Here is a 10777-nt window from a genome sequence, read left to right as displayed (position 1 = left end):
TAGGTCATTGTCAAGGGCAGCAGTAATTGAGGACAGTGCCAAAGCACAAAATGAAAAAAGTTTAAAACTCTATTACTAATCCGAGTGCTTAAAAATTAGGAAAATCCAAGTCAAACCTTGGTTCATTCAGGCTGGCTGAACCTTTATGTACATCTGAGGGATACAATTCAAGTTGGGGCATATCCTGTAGAAAATAGACAAAAAAATCGTGAGACAATAGAGTGTTCATTAGATTTGCTCAAGCAATATTGTAATCCTAGCATACTAGTAGTTTAAACTACGGGGTTGATTTACTAAAGGCAAATCCACTAAAGGCAGTTTGCATTTGTAAGCGCTATATAAGTTATTTACTCACTCACTTTGCACTACAAGTGCACTTCGAAGTGCAGTCGCTGTAGATCCAAGAGGAAGATGCAAGGAAAATAAAAAACAACATTTTTGCTTCTACATGATTGGAGGATAGAAATCAGCAGAGCTTCCCATCATTTCAGATCTTCCAATCAGATTTACATCGACTGCACTTCCAAGTGCACTTGTAGTGCAGAGTGGATTTTCCTTTAGTAAATAAACCCCTATATACCAATGGCTTTGAACGAAGCAGTGCAGGGTGAAACATTCCTGGTTTTCCATTGTTGCTTGTATCATGCATGCCCTGGTTTGTATTCAGGCCTGTCTTTAATATTAAGGGGCCCTGGGCAAAAATTGTATTGGGGTCCCCCCCATGCAATTTTGCCACCCCTCATTACACTTCCCCTTACTACCCAAATCACTATATAGGACCCCCATTCCCCATACTACCATCATAATTACAAGACCCCCCCCTCACATCATTACACAGGACCCCCTTCCCCATACTGCGCCCATCACTACACAGGCCCCCTCCCCCGTACTACCCCCCATTATTAGACCTCCATACTACATTGCCACTCATTAACCATCAGGGAGCTGCTGTTTCTGCAGAAAGGAGGGGTATTGCTGAGGGTGGAGAAGCAGGGAGGGGGGTTATTGGTGGTGGCGAGGCAGGGAGAGGGGTTTATGTTTGTGGTGGAATGGCAGGGATTTGGGTTATTGTTGGTGGTGGTGAGGCAAGGATTCAGGTTATTGTTGGGGTGGAGAGGCAGGGAGAGGGGTTATTGTTGGGGGTAGAGAAGCAGGGAGGGGGTTATTATTGAGGGTGGAGAAGCGGGGAGGCGGTTATTTTTGAGGGTGGAGGAGTGGGAAGGGGGGTTATCATTGAGGGTGGAGAAGCAGAGAGGGGGGTTATAATTGAGGGTGGAGAAGCAGGGAGCTGGGTTATTATTGAGGGTGGAGAAGCAGGGAGGGGATTATTGCTGAGAATGGGGAAGCGCGAGGGGGGTTATTATTAAGGGTCGAGAAGTGGGGAGGGGGGTTATTATTGAGGGTGGAGAAGCAGGGAGGGGGTTATTGTTGAGTCCACAGCTGTCAAATGCTGCCCTGCACTACAACACCCAGCAGCCCTTCCCCCGTCCAAGAAGTTCTGCACCCACTGCCAATCTCTGCCCAGCACTACAACACACAGCAGCCCTAAACTCCCCCAAGAAGTTCTGCAGCAGCTGAGACCCTGAAAAGTTATCAGAGGTGATGGGAGGGGGAGTCCGGCTCAGAACAGCACACAGTATCTCCCAGGGAGACCTTTTTCCTCACTATGCAGAGCGATGTAGTCCGGCAGAGGAGGGATGGGAGGGGCGGAATTCAGCACGTCGCGGGGGAAGAGACTCAGTCCACTTTTCCCCTGATTATTTATAAATCAAAGAGTCTTTGCTTCATACCTGAGGATTTAGTCTATGTCTGTTGTTCAGTGCTGTCTTTTCATTGGTCTATGAAAAGACCAATGCAGCAGCCACAGGGTCAGTAGAAGAGACACTGCAAGACGTGACTTCACTTAACCTGTGCCGAGCTGGATGGAAAGGAGGAGAAAACAAATGCACTTGACTTATCAGAGTTTGGGGCCCTCCAACAATGAATGGGCCCTGGGCAGATACCCCATTTCCCTTGCATTAAAGACGGCCCTGTTCACAAAATTTTCCTCGCTATGTGACTTGGAGACTGGTGGTTCTCACTGCCTCAATCACAAGCCTTCCAATATAGACAATACATCAGTTTTCTAAAAAATGTTTGCAGAGAGGATCGCAAAAGGTTCAAACCATCTCTCACGGATACCCTCCTCTGAGGGCTCATACAAAATATCGGACATCTACCAACCTCTTCTCCTGAAAACCACTCCTTCTCTAACATCCTCATCAGCAGCCAACTGGGCAAAAGACTTCCCGGACACCGAACTAGTGGACAAACTTCTACAAGATATCAATACCATCCACAAACTGGTGCAACAAATTTTGGAGGGAAACCCAACTGAAGATTGTACACCAAGCTCATATGCCTTTCCTCTCAAACAAACAGGCTTAAACCGCCCCCATCTGCCCCTCTGTCACACAGGCCTTCACTGACTCATCGCTTTTGGTCATGTACCTACATCTCTGCCTTCTGGGATCAAGTCCTATCAAAAATCTCTGAGGTGACCCTGCTGAAACTGCCCAAAAACCCTTTACTTCTCATCTTTGGCCACTGGGACCCCCAGCTACTGCCCTCGTCACTCAACTCTACCCCCTCTTGCAAAGACTGGACCCTTATATGCCTCCTACTTCCCAGAAGATCCATCCTGAAAAAAAGTGATCTCCAACGTTCCCCCGAACGCCTCACAAGTCATAAGAGATCTCTTACAACTACTATACAAGGACAAGCTCAACACGGATTTAACGCATGAAAAGACCAAAACACGTTTCTACCACAAATGGCAAGCTTTTATTTTGAGAAACTCTCATTCTCATATCATGGGCCTCCCCCTACACCATAGGCGGAAGTGCTCTCTCCTAACTGAAGGAACCATAACATAAGGAATATAACTCCTGTCTCTTCCTCCAAACAGACCGATGGAGAACGCTACCCTTGAAACTGCAACCACAACCTCACTGTCTACCCTCATTCTACGTCTATAGCATGAACTTGGTGCTCTTTCTCCCTTACCTCCCCCTCCTCTCCCACCTCTCCCTGCCCCACACCTCTTCTTGGAATCATCCAACTGTTTCCTCTCGGTAACCCTAGGGACCCTCTTCCTCCTTAGATCCATTCAGTTACCTTTTTTTTCATTTTTTTCCCCCTCATTTAGAAGATTAATACCCTTGCAATGTTCTTACATGTATGTTGTTACCCCCTCATTTGGGGCCTTATTATTGCGCCACCCCTAGTTTACGAGACTCTGTTATTGTTATGTATTCTACTACTTTCGTCATAAATTCCATATTGTACAAAAAATTACAATTACTATCAATGTTATATTCTGTATGATGCAGACAGCCCTGTTTGTATCAGATGAAAAAGATAATTTAGAAAATATCTTTGATTTCTAAAAATCACTTTATTGCACGTAATAATGAAGCTTTGGGATATTTTTTAAACTTGCTTAGAAAAAATGGGTCTATGCCTCTCCAATTCTCCTCTCCTAGCCCTCGTGCACACTGGACGTTTGCCCATCTCTCCTAGATGCCTTTCCTCCTGGCAGCCATATTTTGGCATAAAAAAACATTTGATGCTTGCAAACGCTTGAGTGCTTGGGCATTAATTTATCTGGTCATAATATTTTAATATGTCCTTTGAAATTAATTGATGCTCAAGCTTTAAACGTGCCTAAGTTTAATGTGTGATTTTTTCTGACAAAATGTAAATTTATTTTATTGGGATTTTATGTGATAGACCAACACAAAGCTGCACACAATTGTGAAGTGGAAGGAAAATGATAAATGTTTTTCAATTCTTTTTTTTTTTTACAAATGTATATGTGAAAAGTGAAAGGTGTGGTGTGCATTTGTATTCAGCCCCCCTGAGTCAATACTTTTTAGAAACACCTTTCACTTCGATTACAGCTGCAAGTCTTTTTGGGGGATGTCTCTACCAGCTTTGCACATATAGAGAGTGACATTTTTGCCCATTCTTCTCTGCAAAATAACTCCAGCTCTGTGAGATTGGATGGAGAGCATCTGTGAACAGCATTTTTCAAGTCTTGCCACATATTTTCATTTGGATTTAGGTCTGGACTTTGACCGGGCCATTCTAACACATGAATATGCATTAATTTAAACCATTCCATTTTAGCTCTGGTTGTATGTTTAGGGTCGTTGTCCTGCTGGAAGGTGAACCTCTGCCCAAGTCTTTTACAGACTCTAACAGGTTTTCTTCTAGGATTGCCCTGTATTTGGGGCCATCTATCTCCCCATCAACTCTGACCCGCTTCCCTGTCCCTGCTAAAGAAAAGCATCCACACAACATGATGCTGCTACCACCATGTTTCACGTTGGGATGGTGTGTTCAGGGTGATGGGCAGTGTTAGTTTTCCACACACATAGCGTTTTGGTCAGAGCATCTTCTTCTACATGTTTGCTGTGTCCCCTACATGGCATCTCGCAAACTGCAAACGGGACTTGTTTCGGCTTTCTTTCAACAATGGCTTTCTTCATGCCACTCTTCCATAAAGGCCAGATTTGTGGAACGCACAACTAATAATTGTCCTGTGGACAGATTCTCCCAACTGAGCTGTGGATCTCTGCAGCTTCTCCAGAGTTACCATGGGCCTCTTGGCTGCTTCTATGATTAATTCTCTCGCCCAGTCTGTCAGCTTAGGTGGACGGCCATGTCTTGGTAGGTTTGCAGTTGTGCCATACTCTTTCCATTTTCAGATGATGGATTGAACAGTGGTCCGTGAGATTTTCAAAACTTGGGATATTGTTTTATAACCTAATCCTGCTTTAAACTTCTCCACAACTTTATCCCTGACCTGCCTGGTGTGTTCCTTGGCCTTCATTATGCTGTCTGTTCACTAAGGTTCTCTAACAAACCTCTGAGGGCTTTACAGAACAGTTGTATTTATACTGAGATTAATTTACACACAGGTGGACTCTATTTACTAATTAGGTGTTTTCTGAAGGCAATTGGCTCCACTAGATTTTAGTTAGGGGTATAAGAGTAAAGGAGGTTGAATACAAGTGCACACCACACTTTTCAGATATTTATTTGTAAAACATTTGGAAAACCATTTATCATTTACCTTCCACTTCACAATTATGTGCCACTTTGTGTTGGTCTATCACATAAAATCCCAATAAAATACATTAACGTTTTTGGTTAGTAACATGACAAAATATGGAAAATTTTAAGGGGTATAAATACTTTTTCAAGTATAACAGCAGCATTACAAGTATCCAATGTGCATGAGGCCTTCCTGTATTTTAATACCAAGGTAAGGAGAAGACAAATTGCTGCTGCAAAGATTTCTGGACCACCATGCTGCTCTGGCACAGCTCTTATCTCAAGGGTTCATAGCCATTGTCCCCAGAAGGGAAAAGTTCCAGGGGTTTTATTTACATCTGTTTACTGTTAAGCCAACAGGGACACCTGACTCATACTAGGGGCCAGATTCACGAAGCAGATACGACGGTGTATCTCAGATACACCATCGTATCTCGGATTTTTTCTGGTCCTATCTATGCACCTGATTCATAGAATCAGATACGCATAGATAGGGCTGAGATCCGACAGTGTCACACTGTGTTACACTGTCGGATCTTTTTTTTGAATTAAAAATGGCGCCGGGGGCGTTCCCGCTGATTTACACTGAATAATATGTAAATCAGCGAGATACGCGAAATTCACGACCGTACGCGGACCCGTCGCAGTGTTCTTACGTCGTTTCCGTAGCGCGGTACCCGTCGTATACTTACCCCTGCTAAAAGCAGGGGTAAGTATTGTTAAGTATGGCCGTCGTTCCCGCGTCGATTTTGAAATTTCCTACGTCGTTTGCGTACGCCGATTCACGAACACGCGCGTCGCAAGTCTAGCTCACGTCGCAACCACTGACGTCCTATTGACGTCAGTGGGAGCAATGCACGCCGGGAAATTCCCCGGACGACGCATGCGTATTTAAATCGGCGCGGGAGCGCGCCTGATTTAAATATGACACTCCCCTAGCCGCGGAATTTGAATTCCGCTGGGGGATTTAGGATCCGCCGTCGCAAGTTTGGAGGTAAGTGGTTTGTGAATTAGCCACTTGCCTCCTAAACTTGCGGGAGCGGATCTTAATTCACGTAGATCGAGCGGATCTATAGATCCGCTGAGCTACGTGAATCTGGCCCCTTATCTCCAGGTGGTACACACAGGGCCATCTTTAATGTTGATCATTGGACCCTGGGCAAAAATTTTTAGATATCAGGACACATCACAGGACTAAAACTTTAAGGGACAAAGGAATTTAAACTGGGATAGTTGGCAAGTATGAGGCAGCTGCTTTGGGCACCACAACAATGACAGGGCCCAGGGCAGCTTTCCCTTTTGCCCTGCCTTAAAGATGGCCCTGGGTACACAGCTGGAACATCTACAGTATGTCAAATTTTATATTTTTCTCATAGTTCCAATTTAATTCTGCACAGTTCTCAAACTATGTTAAAGAGATGTCTATCTGCACAAATTTAGCTTATGTTTGAGCAAACTTCTGTTTGTGCTCTACCTGTTCATTAAATGTTATAACCATACATTTCTTCTAGATGTCTTCACAAATAAAAGTGCACTTTTTTTTTTTTTTTACACTTTGGATGTTAACTATTATTGGAAAATGCTACAGCCAAAATATACAAATTGAAATTAAGTTTCATATTTGCAGTGCAACGCTCACATTCTTACATTGTATCACAGCAAATAACACTGGAGTCATGAAGTTTCTGAAACAATCACATTGCTGGTGCTGTGATGACGAATGACTCATCCACTTCTAACAAGGACTCGTGTAAGAGGATTCAGTCGATAGACATGATTGTCTGATATCTGCAGGTAATGCTGCGAATAAGCCTTCGGTGCTATGTTATGACATATATTACTAGGAGAGAAATAAAGGGCTGTAGATTGCTATCAATAACGTGTTCATATTCAAAACCGTCTACATTAATCAGCAAGTCAGAATTAAAGGTAATTTAAATGTATAATACAATTAGGGTTAAGTAGAAAAAAAGTAGCACTGTGATCTCTATTATAGGAAAGCTTTATTGAGTCTTTTTATATACCGTATATACTCGAGTATAAGCCAAGTTTTCAGCCCTTTTTTTATGGCTGAAAATACACCCCTCGGCTTATACTCGAGTCAGTGTGCCTGAAGGGCTGCGAGCATCCATTGTTTAAAAGTCGCGGCTTCCCCCTGGTCCCTTCCGTGATAGGCGTTTCCCAGCAGACACTGTGTTCAGTGTTTCGCCTATCACGGACGTTCTCTTGTCCGAGGATGAAAAGACGTCAGTGATTGGCGGAACACTGAACACAGTGTCTGCTGGGAAACTGAGTCTGAGGGTGAGAAGACGTCCGTGATAGGCTGCTGGGAAACGTTTTTTTCACGTCGTTAAAGCCTACACACAACCGTTTTTCACGATGTGAAAAACGTCAACATGAAAAACGACGAGAAAAATTAGAGCATGTTCTAAATTTTTAATGCCCATTTTTCACGTCAAGAAAAATGCTCTGGAGCCCACACACGATCGTTTTTAATGATCATTTAAAAAAATTGCATTTTTCACGTCATGAAAAACGGTCGTGTGTATGCGGCATTAGACTTTTTCTGAAGTAATGCCACTTTTGTACTTATGTATGTTCCTCTGGTCCCCCCATGCTGCTCTGGTCCCCCATGTGCTCCTCATACTCCTCTATTCCCCCCAATGACAAGATTGGGAAGAAAAGTGAGAAACTCCCAGGCCATAGCTGTTGAGTCAGCTGTCTGTCCCCTCCCCCATGCTTCTTCTGGCCCCCCTTTGATCCTCTGCCCCCCCTGCTCCTCTGGTCCCCCCCATGATACTCCTCTATTCCCCCCATGATACTCCTCTATTCCCCCCATGCCCCCCATATGCTCCTCTGTCCCCCCCCAGCGCTCACCTGTAACATAACCTTCCTCATCACTCCTTCTCCTGCTCTTTCCTTCCCCGCTCTCCATCCTGTCTGCTGCCACAGAGAATCTAGATGGAGAGCAGGGAAGGAAAGAGCAGGAGAACGAGTGCAGAGGAAGGTTATGTTACAGCTGTGTGTGGCCGCCCTCCTGAGCATCATGTCGTTGTTGAGTCACGCTGCATAACTAGCATGGGAGAGGAGGGGAGGGGGACAGAGGACCGGAGGGAGGCTGAGGTCCACTGTTACTGAAACCGGCCCACTGAGCCATTGGCCCACCGGGAAACTCCCAATAGTCCCGATAACCAGTACATGCCTGCTTACACCCCATGGTCTATTTCCCCCCTTAAAAGGAGAGTTTTCCCACACCATACCTTCTTTATGACTGCTCTATGTAAACTCAAATCCTGGTACAGTTTTTCTTCTAGATTCTATATAGAAAGGACAACGTGCCCTGGTAGGAAGAAACTACACCTCTTACACATGTCAGTCCAGGTTTTGCCCAATGGCATTATGGTGGACAGGTAGGTAGGAGGGTTGCCACAGCAGTCAACTGATGTCCTGTCAGAAACATGGTTTTAGAAACTGTTAATAATGAAATTAATATTTAATGCTGCATTTTTATGGAACATTAGCTCACAAATCAGTAAGACTGTGTTTACCATGAAATGTAGTATTGACTATCAAACTACTGTATGTTTGAGCAATCTTTTTTTCTACTGCACGTTCCATATATATTAGTTCCACCAAATCAGCCCAGGTAGCAAGCAACTGAGAGGCAAGTTTGAAAATGACTTGCTAAGCTATCGCTAGACTTGCCAGGCTTCACAAGTTTGTTGCACAGTTGCAGCAAGTCCACATTGCATGACTCTAGATCAACTTTCTTTGCAAACATTCTGCAAGTCTGCTGCAAGTTCTGGTTCAGTTATGTCGTGCAATAGTCATCCCACCACAGGGGTCACTGTGACTTGCAGAGCTCTAGCTGTAGACTCACCGTTGCAACTTTGCTCTTTATAGAGACTTTCCATGAAAATTTGCTACAAATTGGAAAAGTCAACTAGAACTTGTGCTTCAAGTGCTCTGCAAGTGTACAACTTGCCAGTGAAAATGTGCAGCAAGTTAACAAGATATACAATTCAACACTGCCACAAATTTGTGGCAAGTTATCCTTGCTATCTGGGAGGGCACAGATATCATGGTACCCAATTTCTGGGAACAATCTTATCCCAGGCATTAAAAGTAGCTGTTCATTGTATGGGAGGCTTCAACAGTGGGCTGATCTGTGCCAGACAATTTTAAACACAGCCAAAAACTGCAAAGGCACTAAGGCTGGCCATACATTATATAATCCTCTTGTACAAATGTCCTTTCGATTTACCAAAACCATATATTATGAGGTCAAATCTAAACACTTTCAATTTGCATGCAATTGGGCAGGCCCTTGTACTACATAATTGAAGCATACCTCCCAACTTTTTGAGATGGGAATGAGGGACACCTATCAACAAAAGTATGCAGGCATAGGACACACCCCTTGCCACGCCCCCTTAAAGGAAAATTGTACAAAAAAAAAACACACAAGTACTTTTTTTACCACTACTATTCCTTTATATTGGCTTTTGGAAATGACAAATGCAGCAATTTAGAAATTGGATGAAAGGTTTAGCACTGGAAAACACTTTTTGATAAAAAGTGCATTTTATATACATATATGTAGATCAGACCAAAATGAGGGACAAATGAGGAGGAATGAGGGGCAGAGGGACTTTTCTCCAAATCAGGGACTTTTCTCCAAATCAGGGACAGTCCCTCGAAATCAGGGACAGTTGGGAGCTATGGTTGAAGGTAAATCTAATGGAAAATGAATAAGAAAATTGTATAATGAATGGCCAACTCCAGATTTACATACTTTTGTCTTCATTGTATTCTGTGTGTTCTTGCACAGAATTGCATTTTTCTTCTCTACACAAGTGTAAACCTGTCCTTACTCCACATTATCGTGATTTAATTACTTGTGGTCAGCAATGGCAGCCTGTATTAACCTTTACAGTTCACTTTAGAGTTATGGGGCACGAAACCAACACCATCTCCAAAATGCAAAACAAATAAAAAATGGCATCAACTCAAAGAAAAGATTCTAGACTAACCTGCTTTTTTTTCCAGTCCTGATCACAATAAATGAATACATAATTCTTCTAAATATAAAAAGTAATTGTGCCATGATATGATTACAGTAGACTGTAACTCTTTACTCCACGAATCACATTTTCAACAGTAGAAGGTCATTGGAAATGACTGTATAAAAGTGCATTGTGCACTTGCGTGATGTGTAAAATGCCATGTGGCACTGCAGGTGTTAACTGTAGTAAAGCCCATTGTGTTGGTTGGCTTGAAAAGGCCATGTGACAGCGAAGAACCTGCCTGTGCTGTCTGCCAGCTGTATGCATAGAAATCTGCAAGAAGAATGCAGAAGAGAGCCAGCTGGAAACCTTAGGAAGAGCTCACTGACAGGTAAGGATGATCCAGCCACCTGTCACCACAACCCACCCAGTGTAAATGCTAAAGGAAACTGCTATAGCATGAACAATACAAGTCATATATAGACAGAGGATAGACTTCTTTGTTTGGGTGTTTGCTGACTTGTGGATTGCTTTTCATTTATTGTCACCAAATTGAAGACTCAAAGACATTCCATAGAGAAAACCATAGCTAATGCATGTAGACAAGGCGCGCTGCATTCATTTAGATGGATACAGTCTAACATCTTTGTGACCGGAATGAGATATGTATT

General features: G+C 43.4%; 1 long non-coding RNA gene across 1 annotated transcript in view; it reads left to right on the top strand.

Annotated features, from left to right (window-relative positions):
• Positions 1-10392: 10392 nt before the first annotated feature.
• Positions 10393-10777, top strand: part of LOC120932217 — a 64808-nt gene continuing 64423 nt past the window's right edge. Inside the window, exon 1 of the long non-coding RNA XR_005747939.1 lies at positions 10393-10497. This is a non-coding gene — a long non-coding RNA (uncharacterized LOC120932217). The remainder of the gene's footprint in view (positions 10498-10777) is intronic.

The sequence above is a fragment of the Rana temporaria genome, chromosome 3 (assembly GCF_905171775.1).
Source record: "Rana temporaria chromosome 3, aRanTem1.1, whole genome shotgun sequence".
NCBI lineage: Eukaryota > Metazoa > Chordata > Amphibia > Anura > Ranidae > Rana > Rana temporaria.
This window is presented reverse-complemented; position numbering and strand designations above follow the sequence as displayed.